The 27,998-nt window shown below is 40.8% G+C and overlaps 1 protein-coding gene and 1 pseudogene across 2 annotated transcripts in view; both read right to left on the reverse strand.

Annotated features, from left to right (window-relative positions):
• Nucleotides 1-27,998, reverse strand: part of LOC133250780 (adhesion G protein-coupled receptor E3-like) — a 117,612-nt gene that overhangs the window by 19,945 nt on the left and 69,669 nt on the right. The gene's annotated exons all lie outside the window — the stretch shown is intronic.
• Nucleotides 635-27,985, reverse strand: LOC133251757 (ferritin light chain-like; annotated as a pseudogene).

A 27,998-nucleotide genomic window follows, 5' to 3' on the forward strand; every position in this document is an offset into this window, starting at 1 on the left:
GTTTCTTATCTCTCCTTGCTATTCTTTGGAACTCTACATTCAAATGGGTCTATCTTTCTTTTTCTCCTTTACCTTTCACTTCTCTTCTTTTCACAGTTATTTGTAAGGACGCCTCAGATAACCATTTTGCCTTATTGCATTTCTTTTTCTTGGGGATGGTCTTGATCACTGCCTCCTGTACAATGTCATGAACCTCTGTCCATAGTTCTTCAGGCACTCTATTAGATCTGATCCCTTGAATCTATTTGTCACTTCCACTGTACAATGGTAAGGGATTTGTTTAGGTCATACCTGAATGGTCTAGTGGTTTCCCCTACTTTCTTCAATTTATGTCTGAATTTGGCAATAAGGAGTTCATGATCTGAGCCACAGTCAGCTCCTGGTTTGTTTTTGCTGAATGAGCTTCTCCATCTTTGGCCGCAAAGAATATAATCAATCTGATTTCAGTACTGATCATCTGGTGATGTCCATGTGTAGAGTCTTCTCTTGTGTTGTTGGAAGAGGATGTTTGCTATGACCAGTGTGTTCTCTAGGCAAAACTCTATTAGCCTTTGCCCTGCTTCATTCTGTACTCCAAGGCCAAATTTGCCTGTTACTCCAGGTAATTCTTTTTTTGTTTTGTTTTGTTTTGTTTTTAACGCTGCAAAAAGCTTTATTGTTTCCATTTGGTCCAAGGCTTGAGAGTGGGCTCCAGGGTGTTAAAAAGCTGCCTAGTAGCTGCAGAGAGGGGCTTCAGGCAGCCCTGATGTTAGGCGGGTTCTTCAAAGCCCACTGGTCTACAGAAGCTCCTAGTCGCGCTTGAGGGTGAGCCTTTGGAAGAGATACTCGCCCAACCCAGCCTGGGGACCAGCCAGCCTGCAGAGGTTGGTCAGGTGGTCACCCATCTTCTGGATGAGTTTCACTTCCTCATTTAGGAAGTGGTTCTCCAGGAAGTCACAGATGTGGGGGTCTCTGCGGGCAGAAGCCAGGCCGTGCAGATCCAACAGGGCTTGATTCAGGTTCTTCTCTAGGAGAAGGGCAGCTTCCATAGCATCCTGGGTTTTACCCCACTCGTCTTGAGATGGCTTCTGCACGTCCGGAAGAGGGCGCAGCCGCCACGCTGGTTTTGCAGTTTCAAGAGACGCTCTGCGCCCTCGTGCTTCTCCTTGGCCTATTCGCGAAAAAAGTGACCCACACCCTCCAGGGCCACATCTTCGCCGTCGAAATAGAAGCCCAGAGAGAGGTAAGTGCAGGAGGCCCACAGTTGCATGTTAACCGGGCAGTTGACTGCGGCCTCCACTTCGGTAGAATAATTCTAACGAATCTGGGAGCTCGTGATTGGTCGGTAATAAGGAGTTTAAAAATGGTGGCTGGTCCTGATGATCGCGGACAGCTGAGTGGCAGACTCCTGAGGCTGCGACTGGAAAAAAGGTTGGAGGGTGGTCAGAGGCTGGAGCAAGGGGCGTCCCTGGGTCTGTTCCAGCAAAGCACTGTTGAAGCAAGAGACAGATTCACGGAGCCGCAGAGCGCACTTACCAGGTATTTCTTGACTTCCTACTTTTGCATTCCAGTCCCCTATCATGAAAAGGACATCTTTTTTGCGTGTTAGTTCTAGAAGGTCTTATAGGTTTTCATAGAACTGTTCAGTTTCTTCAGCATTACTGGTTGGGGCATAGACTTGGATTACTGTGATATTGAATGGTTTGCCCTGGAAACAAAGAGAGACCATTCTGTCGTTTTTGAGATTGCATCCAAGTACTGCATTTGGGACTCTTGTTGACTATGATGGCTACTCCATTTCTTCTGAGATATTCTTGTCCACAATAGTAGATATAATGAGCATCTGAGTTAAATTCACCGATTCCAAATCAACTATACGCCAATAAAATTTTTTATACTAAAGTTTTTGTTTTTAAATTTTTTAATGCAATTTAAATGTTACTTTCCATTTATAATTATTGCAAAATTGTGTTTACACAGAAACAGACTCACAGACGTAGAGAACAGACTTGTGGTTGCCGGGGGGAGGGGGAAGGGGGAGAGATGGACTGGGAGTTTGGTGTTCGTAGATGCAAACTATACATTTAGAATCAATAGACAGCAAGGTTCTAATATATAGCACAGGGGCCTACATTGAATATCTTGTGAGGACAATTTTTAATGTGTTTTAAAAGTAATGGGATTCAGTTTTTTTTATGGCTATACCGAGGTATAATTATTATACAAAGGTAAAGAATCTGCCTGCCAATGCAGGAGACACAGGAAACGTGAATTCAATCCTTAGATTGGGAAGATCCCCTGCGGTAGAAAATGGCAACCCACTGCAGTATTCTTGCCTGGAGAATCCCATGGAAAGAGGAGCATGGTGGGTTACAGTCATAAGAGTCAGACAGGACTGAGCGCACAGCACACACTACATAAAATGTGATGAATTTGGACATATGCAAACACCTGTGATGCCAGCACCACCATCAAAATAACAAAACCTACCCAACACTTCCTAAAGTTTCTTGTGTCCCTTTGTTTCAGCTTTTTGTTTGTTTTTGTGGTAAGAACACTATAAGATCTACACTCAACAAATTTTGAAGTGCAAGATACCATATTCAATATAGACTTTGTTATATAAAGTATCTTCTACTTAGAACTAGAAGACCAGATAATGTATTTTCAAATTCTTCTTCAATTAATTAGAGGCTCAAGTTTCAATTCTTGGGTCAGAAATGAAATTTTTCCAAATGTTAAAAAAAAAAACCTCTTTCATCTGACTTCAAAATTTGCTTGTTTATTTTTGGCTGTGCTGGGTCTTCGTTTTGTGCAGGACTTTCTCTAGTTTCAGAGAGCAGGGTCTACTCTCAAGTTGCAGTGCATGGGCTTCTCACTGTGATGGCTGGCTTCTCTTGTTGCTGAGCATGGGCTCTGGGGTGCGTGGGCTTCAGTACTTGTGACACGTGGGCTCAGTATTTGCAGCCTGAGGACTCTAGAGCTCAGGCTTAGTAGTTGTGACACAGGGGCTTTGTTGCCCTGAGGCATTTGGGATCTTGCTGGACCAGGGATCGAACGCACGTGTCCTGCATTGGCAGGTGGATTCTTTACCATTGAGCTACCAGGGAAGCTCTCATCTGACTTTTAATTTTTTGAGTCTTTTATTTTTTCCAGCTTTATCGAGGAATACTCGACAAATATAACTGTACATACTTAAAGTATGTGACCTGATTATTTCACTTTAAGAGACCTTACTGTGAACATCTTGGGCTTCCCAGGTGGCTCAGTGCTAAAGAATTTGCCTGCCAGTGCAGGAGACATGGGTTTGATCCCTGGGTCAGGAGGATCCCCTGGAGGAGAAAATGCCAACCCACTCCAGTATTCTTGCCTGGAAAATCCCATGGACAGAGGAGCCTGGCAGGCTATAGTCCATGGGATTGCAGAGTCGGCTTTATCTGTTCATTTCCCAACAGTAAATAAGGCTACAGTTTTTATCACTTCTTAGTCTGTTGAGGGAATAATTCCCATCACGTAATTTTTGGAGTAGCTAGTAACCAAGCACTGGGCTGAATTTCCAATCTCCATTGGCAATTCCTGATAAGCCAGGTTGGGGAGAAAGAATTGACTACAAAAACCATACCTTTTCACCACTGGGTTTACAGGTGTGATTGGTAGAAATCTCTAGGTGCTCAAACAAGTTGATAACTTGCCCACCTGTATATGGTGAAATGTGAAGTTCACAGGTTTGGCCAGGGAACAATTCTTCTTGCATCCTGTGGTACCACTTATCATCTTGGAATTCAGTTGAAAGTGATCCAGCTTTTCATCAAGAGTTAGGTTTTCCTTAGACACAAAGGAGCCATCTAAGATGGACCCGAAAGACTTGTAAGAAATGAAAACCACAGCACCTGAAAGGAAGCAAGGATATGATCAACCTGAGGAGGAGATGGGGGAATGTGTAGCCAAAGTTAAGAATTTATCTGGCAAGTCTCTAAGAAGTCAAATACGGAATGTAGAATCCTAAATCCTACTTTGTTAGATCATACATCCATGAAAAAGAGATGGGGGAGATTTCAAAGCCTTTCCACTTGCAGGATGATAAGGCTATGTCTGGATTCTAGAAAAGATACCCTCTGTGTCCCTTGCAGCAGTTTACAATAGTCAAGATATGGAAGCAGCCTCAGTGTCCTCCATAGATGAATGGATAAAGATGTGGTATATATACACAATGGAATATTCAGTTCAGTTGCTCAGTCATGTCTGACTCTTTGCGACCCAATGGACTGCAGCTCGCCAGGTCTCCCTGTCCATCACCAACTCCCAGAGTTCACTCAAACTCATGTCCATCGAGTCGGTGATGTCATCCAGCCATCTCATCCTCTGTCATCCCCTTCTCCTCCTGCCCCCAATCCCTCCCAGCATCAGGGTGTTTTCCAATGAGTCAGCTCTTCGCATGAGGTGTCCAAAGTACTGGAGTTTCAGCTTTAGCATCATTCCTTCCAAAGAACACCCAGGACTGATCTCCTTTAGGATGGACTGGTTGGATCTCCTTGCAGTCCAAGGGACTCTCAAGAGTCTTCTCCAACACCACAGTTCAAAAGCATCAGTTCTTTGGCACTCAGCTTTCTTTATAGTTCAGCCCTCACATCCATACATGACTACTGGAAAAACCATAGCCTTGTCTAGATGGACCCACAAAAAAGAAAGAAGTCTTGCCATTTGCAGCAATATGGATGAACCTGGAGGGTATGATGTTATGTTGAGTGAAATGAGTCAGAGAAAGACAAATCCCACATGATTTCACATCTATGTGGAATCTAAAACACAAGACAAAAGAGAAACAGACTCATGGACATAGAGAACAAAGTGGTGTTTTCCAGAGGAAAGAATGTGAAGGGGGCATGGGGAGAAGATGGGTGATTGGAATTATATATGTCACAAAGATATAATTATACCAGAGAATATAGTCAGTAATATTGCAACAATTTTGCACAGTGAGTTGATCATTCATAATGTATAAAAGTATCAAATCAGCCTGTTGAACAGCCGAAATTAGTATAGTATTGTGTATTAATTATTAATATAATTCAATAAAAAATAAAAGTAAATTTCCCCTCCCCCCAATTCTAGAGATGTTGAGATAATCTAGGTAATTTCTGTTACCTCCAGTTCCTCCTCCAGTGACAACACTGCAATCGATGTCCATTGACTCCTTTTCAGTCTGTAATTTAACTATCTCATTTTCTGTTTTGCAGCTGTTCTTGATAGTCAGCACTTCAATAACTAAAAAAACAAAAAAATCTGTGTGAATATTGGAAATCTTTATAAACACTTGTTTTAAATTATAATCTCCTTGTCCATCTCATTTCAAAAAATGACAAGGACTTCTCTGGTGGCCCAGTATTTAAGACTTCATGCTCCCAATGCAAGGTGCACGGGTTTGATCCCTGGTCAGGGAACTAAGATTCCACATGCAGAATCCAACAACACATTAAAAAGATCACACACCATGACCAAGTGGGCTTTATCCCAGGCATGCAAGGATTCTTCAATATCTGCAAATCAATCAATGTAATACACCACATTAACAAATTGAAAAATAAAAACCATATGATTATCTCAATAGATGCAGAGAAAGCCTTTGACAAAATTCAACACCCATTTATGATAAAAACTCTCCAGAAAGCAGGAATAGAAGGAACATACCTCAACATAATAAAAGCTATATATGACAAACCCACAGCAAACATTATCCTCAGTGGTGAAAAATTGAAAGCATTTCCTCTAAAGACAGGAACAAGACAAGGGTGCCCACTTTCACCATTACTATTCAACATAGTTTTGGAAGTTTTGGCCACAGCAATCAGAGCAGAAAAAGAAATAAAAGGAATCCAGATTGTTAAAGAAGAAGTAAAACTCTCACTATTTGCAGATGACACGATCCTCTACATAGAAAACCCTAAAGACTCCACCAGAAAATTACTAGAGCTAATCAATGACTATGGTAAAGTTGCAGGATATAAAATCAACACACAGAAATCCCTTGCATTCCTATACACTAAGAATGAGAAAACAGAAAGAGAAATTAAGGAAACAATTCCATTCACCATTGCAACGGAAAGAATAAAATACTTAGGAATATATCTACCTAAAGAAACTAAAGACCTATATATAGAAAACTATAAAACACTGGTGAAAGAAATCAAAGAGGACACTAATAGATGGAGAAATATACCATGTTCATGGATTGGAAGAATCAATATAGTGAAAATGAGTATACTACCCAAAGCAATTTATAGATTCAATGCAATCCCTATCAAGCTACCAACGGTATTCTTCACAGAGCTAGAACAAATAATTTCACAATTTGTATGGAAATACAAAAAACCTCAAATAGCCAAAGCTATCTTGAGAAAGAAGAATGGAACTGGAGGAATCAACCTACCTGACTTCAGGCTCTACTACAAAGCCACAGTTATCAAGACAGTATGGTACTGGCACAAAGACAGAAATATAGATCAATGGAACAAAATAGAAAGCCCAGAGATAAATCCACGCACATATGGACACCTTATCTTTGACAAAGGAGGCAAGAATATACAATGGATTAAAGACAATTTCTTTAACAAGTGGTGCTGGGAAATCTGGTCAACCACTTGTAAAAGAATGAAACTAGAACACTTTCTAACACCATACACAAAAATAAACTCAAAATGGATTAAAGATCTCAACGTAAGACCAGAAACTATAAAACTCCTAGAGGAGAACATAGGCAAAACACTCTCTGACATACATCACAGCAGGATCCTCTATGACCCACCTCCTAGAATATTGGAAATAAAAGCAAAAATAAACAAATGGGACCTAATTAACCTTAAAAGCTTCTGCACATCAAAGGAAACTATTAGCAAGGTGAAAAGACAGCCTTCAGAATGGGAGAAAATAATAGCAAATGAAGCAACTGACAAACAACTAATCTCAAAAATATACAAGCAACTCCTACAGCTCAACTCCAGAAAAATAAATGACCCAATCAAAAAATGGGCCAAAGAACTAAATAGACATTTCTCCAAAGAAGACATACAGATGGCTAACAAACACATGAAAAGATGCTCAACATCACTCATTATCAGAGAAATGCAAATCAAAACCACTATGAGGTACCATTTCACACCAGTCAGAATGGCTGCGATCCAAAAATCTACAAATAATAAATGCTGGAGAGGGTGTGGAGAAAAGGGAACCCTCTTACACTGTTGGTGGGAATGCAAACTAGTACAGCCACTATGGAGAACAGTGTGGAGATTCCTTAAAAAACTGGAAATAGAACTGCCTTATGATCCAGCAATCCCACTGCTGGGCATATACACTGAGGAAACCAGAAGGGAAAGAGACACATGTACCCCAGTGTTCATCGCAGCACTGTTTATAATAGCCAGGACATGGAAGCAACCTAGATATCCATCAGCAGATGAATGGATAAGAAAGCTTTGGTACATATACACAATGGAGTATTACTCAGCCATTAAAAAGAATACATTTGAATCAGTTCTAATGAGGTGGATGAAACTGGAGCCTATTATACAGAGTGAAGTAAGCCAGAAAGAAAAACACCAATACAGTATACTAATGCATATATATGGAATTTAGAAAGATGGTAGCAATAACCCTGTGTACGAGACAGCAATAGAGACACTGATGTATAGAACAGTCTTATGGACTCTGTGGGAGAGGGAGAGGGACAGGGTGGGAGGATTTGGGAGAATGGCATTGAAACATGTAAAATATCATGTATGAAACGAGATGCCAGTCCAGGTTCGATGCACGATACTGGATGCTTGGGGCTAGTGCACTGGGACGACCCAGAGGGATGGTATGGGGAGGGAGGAGGGAGGAGGGTTCAGGATGGGGAACACATGTATACCTGTGGCGGATTCATTTTGATATTTGGCAAAACTAATATAATTATGTAAAGTTTAAAAATAAAATAAAATTTAAAAAATAAATAAATAAAATAAAAACAAGAAGAAAAAAAAAGATTCCACATGCAGCGTGGTGTGGCAAAAAAATAAATAAAAATTAAATTAAAATAAATGACGACTGTAGGAGTGTCTGACACTTTGTGACCCAATAGACCATACAGTCTATGGAATTCTTCAGGTAAGAATATTGGAGTGGGTAGAAATTTCCGTAGGAATTTCCCCATGGGATCTTCCCAACCCAGGGATTGAACCCAGGTCTCCCACATTACAGGCAGATTCTTTACCAGCTGAGCCACAGGGAAGCCCAAGAATACTGGAGTGGGAAGCCTATCCCTTCTCTAGTGGATCTTCCCAACCCAGGAATTGAGCTGGGGTCTCCTTCATTGCAGGTGGCTTCTTTACCAGCTGAGCTATCAGGGAAGCCCTTGACAACTGTGGGAGCTTCAAATGAAAACTGGAGCTTGGGTGCTGGAGTTGAAGTGGACACATAGAAGCTGTTGGCTTTATTTGGGCACCCAGTCTCTTATTGGAGGGAACAGATTCAATATGGTAGAGTTGAGTGAGGCTGGCATGAGACTGTCTCATCTCTTCTAATCTTGAGACTGATATCTTTCCTTTTGACCACACTACCATTCAAGAGAAGGTCTTAATTAAAGAGTTTAAGAGGCCATTATTTACTAATCATATACTTTTTCACTTAGTTTGATACATGCGGAAAAATAACAAGGCATATAAGTCAGTTACTATTGATACTATGGGCTTCCCAGGTGGCTCAGTGGTAAAGAATCCGCCTGCCAATGCAGGAGATGCCAGAGATGCGAGTTCAATCTCTGGGTCAGGAAGATCCCTTGGTGAGGAAATGGCAACCCATCTAGTGTTCTTGCCTGGGAAATCCCATGGATAGAGGAGCCTAGCAGGCTACCGTCCATGGGGTCTCAAAAGAGTTGGACACGACTTAGTGACTAAGCAATAACAACAAATAAAATAGGTAACTGATGAGAATCTACTGTACATATGCACATAAAATCTACAGCACAGGGAACTCTACTCAGTGCTCTGTGGTGACCTAAATGGGAAGGAAATCCAAAAAAAGAGGATATGTAGCTGACTCATCTTGCTGTACGGTAGAAACTAACACAACACTGTAAAGTACCATATTCCAATAAAAGTTAATTTAAAAAAGAATCACAAGGCATCTTATTCCTTCCCTCCATCTCTCCATACTCACTCTTTTGTCTCTTTTGTTTTGAACAAGCCAAATATTTTAATCACCTACACATTAATCAACTTTAGCACCAACCTTTCTCTTTCTCTCAAAACCTGGCAGCAAATTCACCTTTTTGCTGAAAAGACACCAATGTTGGTGTGAATCTGATTGGGAGCACTGACTTCATCTAGACCGCCAGTAGATCTATCCTGGCTGATCCCAGTCACTTAACTGCATTCACTGTTCCTCCAGAGCAGCCAATCAGATCCTTTCAAAATGTGAATCAGATAGGGTCTCCCTGAATAAAAGCCAGTGTTGTTACAATTCCCAGGAGACCCTGTCTGATCTTGCCTTACATCAGTTCCTTGACCAGTCACTTCCAGACACTCTGCAAGTACCTCCAGCACACCAGGAATGCTCACCCCAACCCCTCTGCCCAGGATCATTCTCCGTGAGATATGCACGTAGCTCACTCCTTCTTTTCCTTCAAGTCTTCTTACAAATCTCACCTCCTCTCCAAGCCTACTCTAATCAGTCTAATTAGCATCACAAACTACTTCCCTGGTATTTGCTATCTCCCTCCCCACATCTCTAAGACAGAAAGATGTGATTACATCAAAAGTGGAAACATCTTCACCCAAAAGTCCTTTCAAGAAACCACAGATTGGCAGAAGATATTTAGAAACATAAATGAAGTCCATCATATGTAAAGAGGCCCTAAAATTCAGTAAGATAAAAACCAAAAGTATAATGGACAAAGAACAACTGGATAAGGGAAAATGAACAGAAAATATAGATCAGAATAATTACAGAAATGAAATCCAATGGCCAGCATAAAATGAAGACTTCTAGTCCATTAGTAATCAGTGAAATGCACATAAAACTACAGCAAGAAACCATTGCTTACTCATAATGTCATCAGGGGAAAAATGTCTGAAAACTTAAGGATATGGAGGGGGGAAACTATATTTCAATAAAATAATTTTTTCCAAAAAAGTGGAATCTTATCCTCTAATTGATGACAGCACCACATTTTTTTTTCTGTCCGTATATTCAGTCATTCGTTTGATGATTAGTAAATGCTTTGAAGTACCAGACACTTTACTAGGTGCTGCTTATGCTCCCAACTGATTCTAAGACTAGAGGCTGCTTTATCCTTCAGTGTATCCTTGATAAAGATTTGTACGTAACTCTAGGGTGACTCTTGGATTAAAAGTGACAATACACGCAGCCACGAAAGATTCACTTTGAAAATAGGTTAGACCTGAATGATGAATGGATGGTCCAGTCAAATGAACTTTCAAGCCTCATCCAATGCAAACTTAGGGTTCTGAAGAGAAATAAGATATTTCATGTCAAGTACATACACAGGTTTTGCCAGTGTAAAGAAAGAGAAGGCTGTTTTCTGGCAATGGAATTGTAGCTCAACCAGCATTTCCTGAACCCAATTAAGTTTGAGAGTCTGCCTGAGTATCTATGACCGCAGCTTACCCATAAATTGTGACTCTTTCCTCAGCGTTCCTCCTGTGGGTCGATTGAGGGCAGCTTCATAGGCTGCCGACTGCACTCTGTGAAGATACTGTGTCGCTAAACGGGCAGTTTCTTCCTTGCGTCTCTGAGATGACTCGCTGATGGTCTTGCTGAAGTTGCCAAAAGAATCGACTATTTCCTGCCATACAAACAGTGAGTGTGCAGACACAGAGAGCAGACTTGTGGTTGCCGAGAGGGAGAGGGGTTGGGAGAGGGATGGACTGGGAGTTTGGGATTAACAGATGCAAACTATGATACAAAGGATGGATAAAAAATGAGGTCCTACTGTAGAGCACAGGGACCTACATTCACTATCCTGTGATAAACCATAACATAAAAAAAAAATTTAAATATTGTGAGCGTCCTCACAAAATAGAAACAGACTCACAGACAATTTAGGAATTTGGGATTAACATACACACACCTGTTGTTTACCCAAACAGGTAAGCAATAGGGGCCTACTGTATAGCACAGGGAACTATACTCAATATTCTGTAATAATCTATATGGTAAAAGAATCCAAAAAAGAATGAATATATATATGAATCTCTGCTATACACCAGAAACTAACACAACACTGTCAATCAACTATACCTCAATAAAATTTAAAAAAAAGAATAAAATACCTAGGAATAAATAAAATAGTATGATATGCCACTAAAATTTTTTTTTTAAATAATGAAATATTGAGGAATAAACAAAAAATAATGGATGTGAAAATGACTATTGTCTAGTAGGAAATCATAAAAGGAAACTAAGACTACAGATTTTATTTTCCAGACCTTTCTCGAAGCTTCCACAACTATGAGCTTTCTCTGGGATTATTCCCATTGCTCAATAGCAGAAGAAGGGAACAGTGTAGGGAAAAGGCGTGAATGTTTAAACAAAGCTGGAAGAAACTCAGACCTTACACTGTCACTTCATTTCATTGTGAAGTAATTGAATGTTTTTAATTCACTGGTCCTAGATTTTACATCACCTTCTACCTGGTTTCCTGGGTGGGGACGATCCCCTGGAGGAGGAAATGGCAACCCACTCCAGTATTCCTGCCTGGAAAATCCCATGGACAGAGGAGCCTGGTGGGCTATAGTCCGTGGGGTTGCCAAGAGTCGGACACGACTGAGCGACTGAGAACGTGCCCATGCTGCCTGGTCTCACCTTTGCTTTTCTTCTTAATTCCCCTGCATTTGTGCTTTCTTTTAGAGCTTTTTAGTATACCCCTACAGAAGTGATCAATTGTCATCTAATATGGGAAAATGCTTATTTTCAGAAAATTAGGAAGGGAGAGACCTCTGTAGCCAGTAGAATTAAGGTAAAAATCTATTGTGGGGTTTGCGTTCCTCCTGTGATGTGGAGACAGAAAGGACAAAGAACTTGTCCCACCTAATTTATAATTAATTCCTTCCGGCATACTGGAGGAAGAAAAAGATGGAGAATTATCTACTGTGAGAAAACATTCACAGAAACTGAGAATGATTTCAAACCTGTAACACAAGTGTGACATTGTTATCTTCTGGTACTCCTTTTGTCACCATGGTAACAGAGCTAATCCTGTTGTTATTTGGGTCCTTGGTGGTGTCCTAAAAGGAAAGAATAGAAACATATCATTGGCTTTCATTCAGTTAGAAGCATCCAGAGGTTGTTCTCAAGTTCTCAGAAGCTTTATTAAAACAGTTGGTCCTGGCAGAGAAATACTCTGACATATCTGTGAATGCAAGACTGCAAAATTAAACACACTTGTTGGAGCTTAACACACACACACAATGTAAATAAAGTTCAATACATTGTTTTGGGACTAGTGGGCATCCATTTGAAAAGAGTGAATCAGTTCAACACCCACATTATTATCCTCAAAAATAATTTCTAGAGAACCAAAATGTTAAAAATGCCTAAATATAATAAAATCTAAACTCTCAAGCTAATCCCTTTTTTTCCCACTGACAAAATCAAAATAAAATTGGAGAAGAGGCAATTCAAATATATTAACTTTAGGGGATGGAGACATAATAATAACCAAGAACCATTCATAATAGTCAAAATATTAAAATTTATTTCTGTTTTTGTATATTTTATATAAAATATTTGTGTTCCTGTATAACATATTATTTATACATAACCTTCGTATATAATATATAATAATGTAGACAGGTTCTTCCACTCTCTCTTTTAATAAAAACAATCTTCATAGCATATTTACCTTTCTTCTTGACTGTGATTAGAGACAGTCTATTTTCCAAAAGTACACTTTCACCTAAATGGTTTAGAAGTCAGGATTTTTAATTCCTATAAGGTCTATATGACACTGGACAACTTAGACCAAACTACAAATAACGTTTAATGAAACAAAGGACTGGATTTTGAACATTCATCTTATGGGTGTACATACTGGTTTCCTTATTGTCTTAATGTAACATATATTTGTTTTGTAGGTCACCCTTAAAAGATTTATTTACAATAACACACAGTAGTTGCAGCAATGAAATTATATCAATCGTAATAATGATTAAATTGAGGGGGTAAGGGTGCTTCTTTTTTAAAAAATAATTTGATCATGCCATTTGGCCAGGGATCTTAATTCCCTGACCAGCGATGGACCCCGTGCCTCCTACATTGGAAGCATGAAGTCTTAACCCACTGGACTGCCAGGGAAGTCCCAGGGTGCCTCTTTTTTTTTTTTTTTTTATAATTAATTCTGTACAAAGCTAGTGTTGACTGAGAACACTTCATGGCTGCCATGTTTTCCCCAAACAATACTTTGTTGCTCAAAATGAAAGCAATAGATAAAGCATAAAATATGGAAGAAATAGGAGAGGATCTAAAAATATTAATATCAAGAAACACCTTTTTATCCCCAGAGACCATTATGTGTGTATGCGCTGGTGGGGTTGATATGAACCCTTGTTTTATATTTTAGCATATTCCCCCTAGAGAGTATTTTGTTTGTAATTATTGTTTATTTCCACATACTGGTGGTGGGCACCAAACAGATTTACAAAGATGGGAACATACCTGTTGTTTATGGTCTTCTGAAAATGTAACTTGGGTTGGGGTAGGGGAACTATGGTTGATTCCTAGAAATAGAATGAGAGTTCAAAAAAAAAAAAAAAAAAAAGAAATGCAATGTTTGTTCACAGTCTGAATTTGGAGAAATTTCCCTCCCAACTTTTCTCCCAGCTTTCTTTCCAAATGGGATTTCTGCCTCTCAGTCATGCCTGCTGGTTGTCATGCCTGCTGGCCAGTTGAAGTATGTGAGTGTGTGTGTTAGTTGCTCATTAGTGTCCAAGTCTTTGTGACCCCATGGACTGTAGCCCGCCAGGCTCCTCTGTCCATAGAATCCTCCAGGCAAGAATAGTGGAGTGGGTTGCCATTCCCTTCTCTAGGGCATCTTCCCAACCCAGGGATCGAACCTGGGTCTCCGGCATTGCACACAGATTCATTACCATATGAGTCGCCAGGGAAGCCCAAAATTGAAGTATAGTTTGTTTTTTTTTTTAATAATATTGTGTTAGTTTCAGGTGTATAATATAGTGAGTCTATATTTTTATAGATTATATACCTCATTTAAACTTATCACAAAGTAGTGGGTATATTTCCCTGTGCTGGGCAATATATCCTTGTTGCTTATTTATTTTATACATACTTGTTTGTGCCTTTTAATTCTATACCCCTGTCTTGCCACTCCCCCTTTCTTCTCCCCACTGGTAGCCACTAGCTTGTTCTCTATATCTGTGAATCTGTTTCTGTTTTGTTATATACATCTGTTTGTTTTATTTCTTAGGGTCCACATGTAAGTAATACCATACAGCATTTGTCTGTCTTTGCCTGATTTATTTCACTAAGTATAATACTCTCTAGTCCGTATTGTTGTAAATGTCAGAATTTCATTCTTTTTGTTGCTGAGTAGTATTTCATTGCATGTATATATCTATACCTATCTGTCTGTATCTTTATATATCTCATATCTTCTTTATCCATTCACCTGTCAATGGACACCTAAGTTGCTTCTGTATCTTGGCTATTGTAAATACTATTGCTATTTTCAAATTAATGTCTTTGCTTTCTTCAGATATATATCCAGGAATGGAATTGCTGGATCATATGGTAACTCTAGTTTTAGTTTTTTTGAGGAACCTCCATACTGTTTTCCATAGCGGCTGCACCAATTTACATTCCCACATCCTCTCCAACATTTGTTGTTTGCAGACTTTTCCATGATAGCCATTCTGATATATGTGAAGTTGTATTTCATTGTGCTTTTGATTTGCATTTCTCTGATGATCAGCAGTGTTGAGTATCTTTTCATGTGCCTGTTGGCCAGCTGTATGTCTTTGAAAACATGTCTATACAGATCTTCTGTCCATTTTTAATCAATTAAAAATTTTTGATGTTGTATGTGCTGTTAGATATTTTGGAAATTAATCCCTTATCCATCATATAATTTGTAAATATTTTCTCCAATTCAGCAGTTTGTCCTTTAAAAAATTTTTTTTAAATTTTGTATTGGAGTGTAGTTGATTAACAATATTGTGTTAGTTTCAGGTATACAGCAAATTGGTTCAGTTATACATGTGCATGCGTGCTCAGTCATGTCCGACTCTTTTGCAACTCCATGGACTGTAGCCTCCTAGGCTCCTCTGTCCATACAGTTTTCCAGGCAAGAATACTGGAGTGGGTTGCCATTTCCTTCTCCAAGTTATACGTGTATATGCAGCTATTCTTTTGAAAAAGAATTTGTCTTTCTGTTTTTTAATTGAATTGCTCTATCTTTGGATTTTTTTCAATAGAAGTAAGGATGACAAGTTAAAATATCAATAAATTGACAGCCACTAGGGAGAGCCTTTGTGGTTACTTTAACAGAAGCTGTGCATTTGGAAGGCATCTCTGCTCAGTGGTAAAGAACCCGTCTGCCAGTTCAGGAGATACAGGAGACACAGGTTCTATCACTGGGTCTGGAAGATCTCCTGGAGGAAGCAGCCATAACAACTGCCTCCAGTATTCTTGCCTGCAGAAGCCCATGGAGCCTGGCAGGCTACAGTCCATGGGGTCACAAAGAGTCAAACACGGCTGAGCGACTGAGCACACACACATACATGTTATGCATACATAAACACACATAAACAGCTATATCAAATGACAATGTTTAGATACTGAGGAATTTAAAGGTTATTAACATATTGAAGTCAGATCCATATTGATTATTTGTTTGTTTTTCATCATTTGTTTTGGTCAAATCTTTCTTTTAGAAAGTTTTCACCTGAAGGTGTCAGAGAATCTGCTTACCTACACAAGTTCCTCTGGAGCCAATAAATTGAGTTCTCCCCTCAGGCGTCTCAAACCCAGGATTGCAGACACAGAGGTAGCTTCCCGGGATGTTCTTACATGTGGCTGTCAGTGGGCACGCTGTGCTGTTCAGGCATTCATTCTTATCTGTGGCAGAAAAGGAAAGGGATGAAAAATGAATCATTCAGTGACACAGCTCCATGGGGTCACTCAGGGTTCCGTGAGTTCACTTCTTCATCCCATGCTTATGCGTGTCCACTACACACAAGTCACAGTATTAGCCAGCATCAGAGCAGTGAACAGTCTGTGTATTTCAAGGCACTCACCTTGAGTGAACTGAACAACAGCAATAAATACTTCAATAAAAACACTTTTTAACTAAAAAATTAAAAAAGAGACTTAATACCTATTTGGGCTTCCCTAGTGGCTCAGACGTAGGAGACCTCAGTTCAGGGATCAGGAAGATCCCTGGGAGAAGGAAATTACAGTATTCTTGGGAAATCCCATGGGCAGAGGAGACTGGTGGGCTACAACCTCCTACAGTCCATGGGGTTGCAGAGTCTGACATGAATGAGTGACTAACATTAACTAACATACATGTTTATTTATTTAAAAAAAAAACAGTAGAAGGAACAGGAAGTGATGAACAGAGATTTTTAAAGTATGAGTCTAGAAAACATGTCTCGGAGGAAGTGACAAAATATAAGAGAATATGAAAACACCATACAAGAAATTCCTTCCCCCTCCTCAAAAAAAAAAACCCCAACAAACAGTGAGGTAAGATTTAGAAAGAGAACGGGACTCATTGGGTTTCCCAGGTGGCGGCAGTGGTGCAGTGGTAAAGAATCTGCCTGCCCATGCAGAAGACACAGGAGATGTGGGTTTGATCCCTGGGTCAGGAAGATGCCCTGGAGGAGGAAAATGGCAATCCACCACAACATTCTTGCCTGGAGAGTTTCATGGACAAGAGGAGCCTGGTGGGCTATAGTCCAAGGGGTCAGGGTGTGATTGAGTGACTGAGCATGCATAGAACTTATCTGTGTAGAAAACAATGGAAGAACTAAGACGACTTTATGATGAGTCCACATTTTCTGTGTCTTGAGCACAGGTGGCGTTCTTATATTCAGAGTCTACAAACAATATATGCTGGAGAGGGTGTGGAGAGAAGGGAACCCTCATATATTGTTGGTGGGAATATAAATTCATATAGCCATTATGGAGAATAGTATGGGAATTCCTCAAAAAACTAACAATAGAATTGCCATATGATCCAGCAGTCCCGTTCCTGACAAAATTTCTCTCTACCCCCAAAATAAATACATAAACAACTCTTTTTATATGAGTTGATTTCTCCATGTGAAAAACTCGGCAGCAACATCTGAAAACTCACTAGTGTGTTTCAGGAGTTGAGTTCTTTTAAAACACTTTCTAAAAACTACATTCTAAAGCTCTGAAATAACATGTTAGAATATACAATGAAAACAAATTCCCATGCACAAATCTTTAAGTTTTTTTTTTGCTATAAATATAAACTTAAGTGATAAAAGTTTTTTGAAATCCCCAAATGCAAAATGGTAGGAATAGAATTTTATGTGAACTATATATTTTTAATGTATTAGGAAACATTCTCCTTAGAAGGAAGTCTATGACAAACCTAGACAGTGTATTAAAAAGCAGAAATACCACTTTGCTGAGAAAGGTCAAATCTATGGTTTTTCCAGTAGTCAAGTACAGATGTAGAGTTGGACCATAAAAACGCTGAGTGCTGAAGAATTGATGCCTTCATACTGTGGTGTTGGTGAAGACTCCTGAGAGTCCCATGGACAAAAAGGAGATCAAGCCAGTCAATCCTAAAGGAAATCAACCCTGACTATTCATTGAAAGGACTGATGCTGAAGCTGAAACGCTAATCCTTTGGGCAGAGCTGACTCATTGGAAAAGACTCTGATGCTGGGAAAGATTGAAGGCAAAAGGCGAAGAGGGGAGCAGAGGATGAGATGGTTAGATAGCATCACCAACTCAATGGACATGAGTTTGAGCAAACTCTAGGACATAGTGAAGGACAATGGAGCCTGGTATGTCCACGGGGTCACAAAGTGTCAGACACCACTTAGTGACTGAAATAAAACAACATTTCAAGTGGGAAATTAATATGCTATACATGCATGCCAACCCCTTATTAATATGGACTTAAAAATATTCCAGGTTGAGGACAAACCCCTTTTATACATCCCTGGCTAACATTCCTTCTTATTTAGTGCTGTGCTGTGCTTAGTCACTCGGTCATGTCTGACTCTTTTTGACCTCGTGGACTGTGGCCTGCCAGGCTCTTCCATCCATGGTGATTCCCTAGGCAAGAATACTGAAGTGAGTGGTCATGCTCCACTCCAGGGGATCTTCCTTCCCCAGGGATTGAACCCAGGTCTCCTGCATTGCAGGCAGATTCTTTACTGTCTGTGCCACCACGGTAGCCCAAGAATACTGGAGTGGGTAGCCTATCCCTTCTCCAGAGGAACTTCCAAACCCAGGAATCAAACCATGGTCTCCTGCATTGCAGGCAGATTCTTTACCTGCTGAGCTACCAGGAAAGGTCCTTTTATTTAGTATTTAGATCCCAAAACTCTGCAATCTAAACAGAAAGACCCTTGAGCTAAAGAATTTAATGGCTCTTTATGACATTCAACAAAAAATGCTTTCCATGCCTAACACGTAGGTCTCTACTATCAAAGCCATGGACTTGATCAGTTATTCTCCAACTTTAGGTCCAATATCTCAATATGAGGGATAAGTAGACCTACTTTTGTCTAGAATGTTCTTACCTAAATAACACTCACCTATGCACTTCACTCCAGAACCATTAAAATATGTCTTCCCATTGCTTGATTCAAATCCGGATTTACAGGTGCAGAAGTAGCCTCCCACAGTGTCTGTGCAGATGGCTTTCGAAGGGCAGGCCTGGGTATTCAGGCATTCATTCACATCTGTGATGAAGGATCCATCAAAGGTCAAACGAGTGAGTTCAATCCATGTTGCCCTCCTGTCAGGCAGACATTTGGTCTGCCATGGGGTACTTCCTAGGTTCCTGGCACTTGGTTTATCATTCTCTTGCCCACCAGTTCATGAGAGCATTCCAGGTCCTGATTCCACAGAATTATATTTTTATGGGGAGACAAGGGAACAAATTATCCCATATGGAAAGGATTGCAAATAGACGTAATATAAAAAGCCAGATTGAGGGCAAGAGGAGAAGGGGGTGACAGAGAAGGGGGTGACATAGGATGAAATGGTTGGATGGCATCACCGACTCAAAGGACATAAGTTTGAGCAAACTCAGGGAGTTAGTGAAGGACAGGGAAGGGAAGCCTAGCATGCTGCAGTCCATGGGATCTCAAAGAGTTGGACACGACTGAGCGACTGAAGAACCACAACGAGAAGCCAGAGGTGGGATGAACTGAGAAAGTAGCATTGAAACATACACGTTACCATATGTAAAATTAGAATGCCAGTGAAAATTTTACTGAATGATGCAGGGAGCTCAAATTTGGTGCTCTGTGACAACCTAGAGGGGTGGGATGGGATGGGAGGTGGGAGGGAGGTTCAAGAGGCAGGGGACATATGTATACCCGTGAGTGTGAGCAAGCGCCGGGAGTTGGTGACGGACAGGGAAACCTGGTGTGTTGCAGTCCATGGAATCACAAACAGCTGGACACTGAGTGACTGAATTGAGCTGATAGCTGATTCATATTGATGTATGGCAGAAAGAAACACAGTGCCATAAAGCAATTATCCTCCAATTAAAAATAAATAAATAAATAAAAAAGAAGCCAGAGGCTAAGAGGAGGTCAGGAAGAGAAATTCTGTTGGATGACCAGGGCAAGTGCAGCTGAGATGACTAAGTATGAGAAAATCTAGCAGAAGGTGGGCTTTTTTTTCTTTTCTGGCCCTGCCACATGGCATGTGGGATCTTAGTTCCCCAACCAGGGAACGAATCTGGGTCCTTTGGGTTGGAGGCATGGAGTCTTAATCACTGGACAGCCAGGGAAGTCTCTAGCAGAAGGTTTTCTTGAGCAGTGGGACAAGTCATGAGATGGAGACCATCTTGGTGTGGAAGGCTAGACAGGAGTGAACAGGGAGATAGAATGATCATCCCTGAGTTCAAAATGTAATTTCAAGGGCTCTCCTGTTGACTCAGTGGTAAAGAATCCGCCTGCCAGTGCAGGAGATGTAGGTTTGATCCCTGGTCCAGGAAGATTGCACATGCCTTGGAGCAACTGAGCCCGTTTGCCACATGTGCTGCAACTGCTAAAGCCTGCGTGCCCCACAACAAGAGAAGGCACAGCAGTGAGAAGCCTGAACACGCAGCTAGAGAGTAGCCCCCACTCGCCACAACTAGAGAAACGCCTGCGCAGCAATGAAGATCCAGGACACCCAAAATAAACAAATAATAAAAAATGTCATCTTAAATGGTTAACGTCTCAGGGCAGTTCAGTTCAGTCGCTGAGTCGTGTCTGACTCTGCGACCCCATGAATCGCAGCACGCCAGGCCTCCCAGTCCATCACCAACTCCCGGAGTTCACTCAGACTCACGTCCATCGAGTCAGTGATGCCATCCAGCCATCTCATCCTCTGTCGTCCCCTTCTCCTCCTGCACCCTATCCCTCCCAGCACCAGAGTCTTTTCTAATGAGTCAACTCTTCGCATGAGGTGGCCAAAGTACTGGAGTTTCAGCTTTAGCACCATTCCTTCCAAAGAAATCCCAGGGCTGATCTCCTTCAGAATGGACTGGTTGGATCTCCTTGCAGTCCAACGGACTCTCAAGAGTCTTCTCCAACACCACAGTTCAAAAGCATCAATTCTTCGACTCTCAGCTTTCTTCACAGTCCAACTCTCACATCCATACATGACCACTGGAAAAACCATAGCCTTGACTAGATGGACCTTTGTTGGCAAAGTAACGTCTCTGCTTTTCAATATGCTATCTAGGTTGGTCATAACTCTCCTTCAAAGGAGTAAGCATCTTTTAATTTCATGGCTACAGTCACCATCTGCAGTGATTTTAGAACCCAGGAAAATAAATTCTGACACTGTTTCCACTGTTTCCCCATCTATTTGCCATGAAGTGATGGGGCCAGATGCCATGATCTTCGTTTTCTGAATGTTGAGCTTTAAGCCCACTTTTTCACTCTCCACTTTCACTTTCATCAAGGGGCTTTTTAGTTTCTCTTCACTTTCTGCCATAAGCGTGGTGTCATCTACATATCTGAGGTTAGTGATATTTCTCCTGGCAATGATTCCAGCTTGTGCTTCTTACAGCTCAGCGTTTCTCATGATGTAGTCTGTATAGAAGTTACAGAAATAAGCAGGGTGACAATATACAGCCTTGACATACTCCTTTTCCTAATTGGAACCAGTCTATTGTTCCACGTCCAGTTCTAACTGTTGCTTCCTGACCTGCATATAGGTTTCTCAAGAGGCAGGTCAGGTCGTCTGGTATTCCCATCTCTTTCAGAATTTTCCACAGTTTATTGTGATCCACACAGTCAAAGGCTTTGGCATAGTCAATAAAGCAGAAGTAGATGTTTTTCTGGAACTCTCTTGCTTTTTCAATGATCCAGCGGATGCTGGCAATTTGATCTCTGGTTCCTCTGCCTTTTCTAAAACCAGCTTGAACATCTGGAAGTTCATGGTTCACATATTGCTGAAGCCTGGCTTGGTGAATTTTGAGCATTACTTTACTAGCATGTGAGATGAGTGCAATTGTGCGGTAGTTTGAGCATTCTTTGGCATTGCCTTTCTTTGGGATTGGAATGAAAACGGACCTTTTCCAGTCCTGTGGCCACTGCTGAGTTTTCCAAATTTGCTGGCATATTGAGTGCAGCACTTTCACAGCATCATCTCTCAGGATTTGAAAGAGCTCCACTGGAATTCCATCTCCTCCACTAGCTTTGTTCGTAGTGATGCTTTCTAAGGCCCACTTGACTTCACATTCCAGGATGTCTGGCTCTAGGTGAGTGATCACACCATCATGATTATCTGGGTCATGAAGATCTTTTTTGTACAGTTCTTCTGTGTATTCTTGCCACCTCTTCTTAATATCTTCTGCTTCTGTTAGGTCAATGCCATTTCTGTTCTTTATCGAGCCCATCTTAATGTCAAATTTCCCTTGGTATCTCTAATTTTCTTGAAGAGATCTCTAGGCTTTCCCATTCTGTTGTTTTTCTCTATTTCTTTGCATTGATCGCTGAGGAAGGCTTTCTTATCTCTTTTTGTTATTCTTTGGAACTCTGCATTCAGATGTTTATATCTTTCCTTTTCTCCTTTGCTTTTCGCTTCTCTTCTTTTCACAGCTATTTGTAAGGCCTCTGCAGACAGCCATTTTGCTTTTTTGCATTTCTTTTTCATGGGGATGGTCTTGATCCCTGTCTCCTGTACAATGTCACAAACCTCAGTCTGTAGTTCATCAGGCACTCTATCTATCAGATCTAGGCCCTTAAATCTATTTCTCACTTCCACTGTATAATCATAAGGGATTTGATTTAGGTCATATGTGAATAGTCTAGTGGTTTTCCCGACTTTCTTCAATTTAAGTCTGAATTTGGCAATAAGGAGTTCATGAGCTGAGCCATAGTCAGCTCCTGGACTTGTTTTTGTTGACTGTATAGAGCTTCTCCATCTCTGGCTGCAAAGAATATAATCAATCTGATTTCGGTGTTGACCATCTGGTGATGTCCATATGTAGAGTCTTCTCTTGTGTTGTTGGAAGAGGGTGTTTGCAATCTCCTACCAAATATGAATATGAATAAATATGAACGTCTCAGGGCAATCTCCTACTAAATATGAACTCCTTACTACTCTTTTTAATAGACACAAGGCACAGTGTATGGGATCTTAGTTCCGAGAACAGGAATTGAACCTGTGCTCTGTGCGGAGGAAGCGGGGAATCCTAACCACTTTATCCATAGAGGTGCTGTACTATTTTACCCTCCAGTAACAATCTATGTGCTGGAGAAGACCCTTGAGAGTCCCGTGGACAGCAAGGAGATCAAACCAGTTAATCCTAAAGAAAGAATATTCATTAGAAGGACTGATGCTGAAGCTGAAGCTCCAGTCCTTTGGCCACCTAATGCCAAGAGCTGATTCACTGGAAAGACCCTGATGCTGGGAAAGATTGAAGGCAGGAGGAGAAGGCGGCAACAGCTGATGAGATGATTGGATGGCACCACTGACTCAGTGGACATGAGTTTGAGCAAACTCTGGGAGACAGTGAAGGACAGGAAGCCTGATGTGCTGCAGTCCATGGGGTCACAAAGAGTCAGACATGACTTAGCAACTAAACACCAAAAACAATCTATGAGACTTCTGGTTGCTACACATCCCTGCCAACATTTGGTAGTGTCTGCTTCTTAATTTTAGCCACCCTGACAGGTTAATAACAATTATCTCATTGTGATTTATTGCATTTATTTTTTTGGCCACACCTTGAGGTATGTGGGATCTTAGTTTCCTGACCAGGGATCGAATCTATAACCCCTTCAGTGGAAGCTTAGAGTTTTAACCATTGGACCAAGAGGCAAATCTCATTGTGATTTTTAACTTGCAGTTCCCCAGGCTGGATTGCTTTTTTTGCTTTCATTCTTATCATTTTCAAGATGAAGAAAATAATTCTACTTACTTGGTCATCCTATGACCCAGTGATTACTCTTAGAGGAATTTCCCCAAGAAAATCCCCTCCCAAGATGAAAACATACATCCACAGAAAGACTTGTACAAGAATGTTCACAGCAGCCCTATTCATCGTAGTCAAGCATCAGAGAGTCAGGTGTCCACCAACAGGATAATGGACCAATAAACTGCGGTATATTAACAAAACGAAATGCTATGTCTGATTGACAAGAGGAGATATTCAGGATATACTAGGTCAAATAAAAGCATATTGTAAAACACTATAAACTGTGACCATATTTGGTAAAATAATACATACAAAGTCACATCTGTATTTATCAAATCTCAGTCTATATCTGTATCTCTTTATGTGTATAAATACATATTAATATTTATATACATACTATTTAAAATACACAGGCTATCTACACAAAGAACCCACAAAAGTTATATGGAAATAATAAAAGAGGATGACCCTTTTTACTGTGGCTCTTATGTCTTGAGGGCTTCCATGGTGGCTCAGTGGTAAAGAATCTGCCTGCCATGTAGGAGACCTAGGTATATGAATATATATATACATATATATGTAGGTAAAAGAGCATATATATAAGTACCATAATAAAAAGAATGGTTTTCTCTTTATTATTTCTATATAATTGTTCTCCTGATTTTTGTGGATTCTTTGTGTAAATAACCTCAGTTACACAGTAAGAATAAGACAATAAAGCTATTTCTTTTTACCATCTGAGCCACCATGGAAGCCCCAAGCTATTTTTTTTTTAAGTGTCATATGTTTAGTGTGGTGGGGAAAACTGTAAGGGCTAGAATTACTTGGAGAGTTACATGAATTTGAGGAAATGCTTACCATTTCCATATTTCTCTTTTTAAGTCTGAATTTGGGGTCAGCAAAACTTGTTCTGCTTATCCCCAAACTGCTTTGTAAAGAAACATCTATAGGGACTTCCCTGGTGGTGCAGTGGTTAAGATTCCACCTTCCAGTCCAGGGGATGTGGATTTGATTCTTGTTCAGGGAACTAGGGTCCCACATGCCTCGGGGTGCAGTAAAAAAAAACAAACCAACAAACTAGAACCATCTACAGAAACACAAACTACACAAACTATTCCAGATTCACTGCCCATCACCCACATACCTTGGAATGATGAGTTAGGAATATTCAGGAGGAAAATTAAGCAAGAAAGTCCTGGGGGAGAAAACAAAAGGGGAGTTTAATTTTTAAAATACTTTGGTGACCTGAATCTATTGAGGCTGACTCTGCTTTTTCCCCCAGATAGCTCTTGTATACTGAGTTTCCCCAAACACATTGGGCACACCCAACATAATTTTGGCTCGCTAGTGATCATTGAGAGTTAAAAGTATGTTGATCAGGGTAAACAAATGTTCACAGATCCATGAAAATATTTTTGAGACTTCAAGGAAAAAATGGATAAAATAGGGGAAAACTTAGAAAGATGAGTCATACTGATGAATAAATGTTCACTTTAATGCCTTTTGCAGGTATATAGGTAGAATTATATGACTTCTTCACTTCTTGAATTTGACATTAATTAGCAGTCTATTCTACTTGAAAATAATGCATAAGTTAGGTTTCTCACTCGACAAGTGTTTCATAAAAGTCATAGGAGCTGGGGAATTCTCTGGCAGTACAGTGGTTAAGAATAGCAAGGAGAGATAAGAAAGCCTTCCTCAGCGATCAATGCAAAGAAATAGAGGAAAACAATAGAATGGGAAAGACTAGAGATTTCTTCACAGAACATTAGAGATACCAAGGGAACATTTCATGCAAAGATGGGCTCAATAAAGTACAGGAATGGTAGGGATCTAACAGAAGCAGAAGATATTAAGAAGAGGTGGCAAGAATACACAGAAGAACTGTACAAAAAGATCTTTACAACCCAGATAATTATGATGATATGATCACTCACCTAGAGCCAGACATCCTGGAATGTGAAGTCAAGTGGGCCTTAGGAAGCATCATTACGAACAAGCTACGAGCTATGAGCTAGTGGAGGTGATGGAATTCCAGTGGAGCTATTTCAAATCCTGAAAGATGATGCTGTGAAAGTGCTGCACTCAATATGCCAGCAAATTTGGAAAACTCAGCAGTGGGCACAGGACTGGAAAAAGTCAGTTTTCATTCCAATCCCAAAGAAAGGCAATGCCGAATAATTCTCAAACTACTGCACAATTGCACTCATCTCATAGGCTAGTAAAGTGATGCTTAAAATTCTCCAAGACAGGCTTCAGCAATACATGAACCATGAACTTCCAGATGTTCAAGCTGGTTTTAGAAAGGGCAGAGGAACCAGAGGTCAAATTGCCAACATCCACTGGATCATGGAAAAAGTAAGAGGGTTCCAGAAAAACATCTATTTCTGCTTTATTGACTATGCCAAAGCCTTTGACTGTGTGGATCTCAATAAACTGTGGAAAATTCTGAAAGAGATGGGACTACCAGACCACCTGACCTGCCTCTTGAGAAACCTGTATGCAGGTCAGGAAGCAACAGTTAGAACTGGACGTGGAACAACAGACTGGTTCCAAATAGGAAAAGGAGTATGTCAAGGCTGTATATTGTCACCCTGCTTATTTAACTTCTATGCAGAGTACATCATGAGAAATGCTGGGCTGGAAGAAACACACGCTGGAATCAAGATTGCTGGGAGAAATATCAATAACCTCAGAATATGCAGATGACACCACCCTGATGAAAGTGAAAGAGGAAAATGAAAAAGTTGGCTTAACGCTCAACATTCAGAAAAATAATACCATGGCATCTGGTCCCATCACTTCATGGCAAATAGATGGGGAAACAGTGGAAACAGTGTCAGACTTTCTTTTTCGGGGCTCCAAAATCACTGCAGATGGTGATTGCAGCCATGAAATTAAAAGATGCTTACTTCTTGGAAGGAAAGTTATGGCCAACCTAGACAGCATATTAAAAAGCAGAGACATTACTTTTTCAACAAAGGTCCATCTAGTCAAGGCTATGGTTTTTCCAGTGGTCATGTATGGATGAGAGTTGGACTATAGAGAAAGCTGAGCGCCGAAGATTTAATGCTTTTGAACTGTGGTGTTGGAGAAGACTCTTGAGAGTCCCTTGGACAGCAAGGAGATCCAACCAGTCCATCCTAAAGGAGATCAGTCCTGGGTGTTTATTGGAAGGACTGATGTTGAAGCTGAAACTCCAATACTTTGGCCACCTGATGCAGAGAGCTGACTCATTGGAAAAGACCCTAATGCTGGGAGGGATTGGGGGCAGGAGGAGAAGGGGACGACAGAGGATGAGATGGCTGGATGGCATCACCGACTCGATGGACATGAGTTTGAGTGAACTCCGGGAGTTGGTGATGGACAGGGAGGCCTGGCGTGCTGCGGTTCATGGGGTCACAAAGAGTCGGACACGACTGAGCGACTGAACTCAACAGTGGTTAGGATTCCACGCTTTCACTGCCGGGGGGCTCAGTTTGAACCCTGATCCAGAAACTAAGATCCTGCAAGCTGCCCCATGCTCCCCCAAAAAACGAAAAAAGCATAAGGCTTGGACAATTAAATGAGTTTATCCTGGGCAATAATTCTAGAAATGCTCTTGGTAATTTTAGCAAAAACAAACAAACAAAACCCCATAAAACAAAACAAAACCCACGTAATATGGAATGAGGAACAATTTTAATGTTTTATATAATACAGGTTGGGGCTTCCAAAATTAGGAGTAGGAAGCAAATGTGATCTCTCTGCAACAGAGGAAGGGTCCGTATCAATTTTCAGTTCCTGTCATGGGACATTCAGATTGAAAGAGAAACGTTTCAGTGTTACGAGGCCTTTGCATGCTTTGTCCCATCCACATGTGACCACCAGGGGGCGCCGTCCACACGCAGCTCAGCTGTCTGTTCTGAGCCAAGAAACACCAAGGTGAGACCCGGGCGGAATTTTGACTCGCTAAAGCAAATGGATCCGGGAGAATTCAACTCAGTTTCAGGAAGAAAAATGAGCACGGGACAGCTTTCCATGTCAAAAGGCTGGCCCTGACACGAAAAAAATCCATTCTTACAAGAGATTCATGTTTTGCAAGGCTTCCCAGTTGGCTCAGTGGTAAAGAATCCGCCTGCTAATGCAGGAGCTGCAGGACACGAGGCGGCAAAGATCTCCTAGAGAAGGAAACAGCAACCCGCTCCAGGATTCGTGCCTGAAAATTCCGGTGGACTGTAGCTCGCCAGGTTCCCCTCTCCGTGGAGTCGCAAAGAGTAGGACACGACTGACCACAGCGCAACAACCACCCCAGAAGCTCACTTTGATCCTATCCTTGTACGACGGAATATAAGAGCAAGCTTTGAAGAGCCCCATTGCCTGATGAAAT

This window comes from Bos javanicus, chromosome 7, assembly GCF_032452875.1.
Source record: "Bos javanicus breed banteng chromosome 7, ARS-OSU_banteng_1.0, whole genome shotgun sequence".
Classification (NCBI taxonomy): domain Eukaryota; kingdom Metazoa; phylum Chordata; class Mammalia; order Artiodactyla; family Bovidae; genus Bos; species Bos javanicus.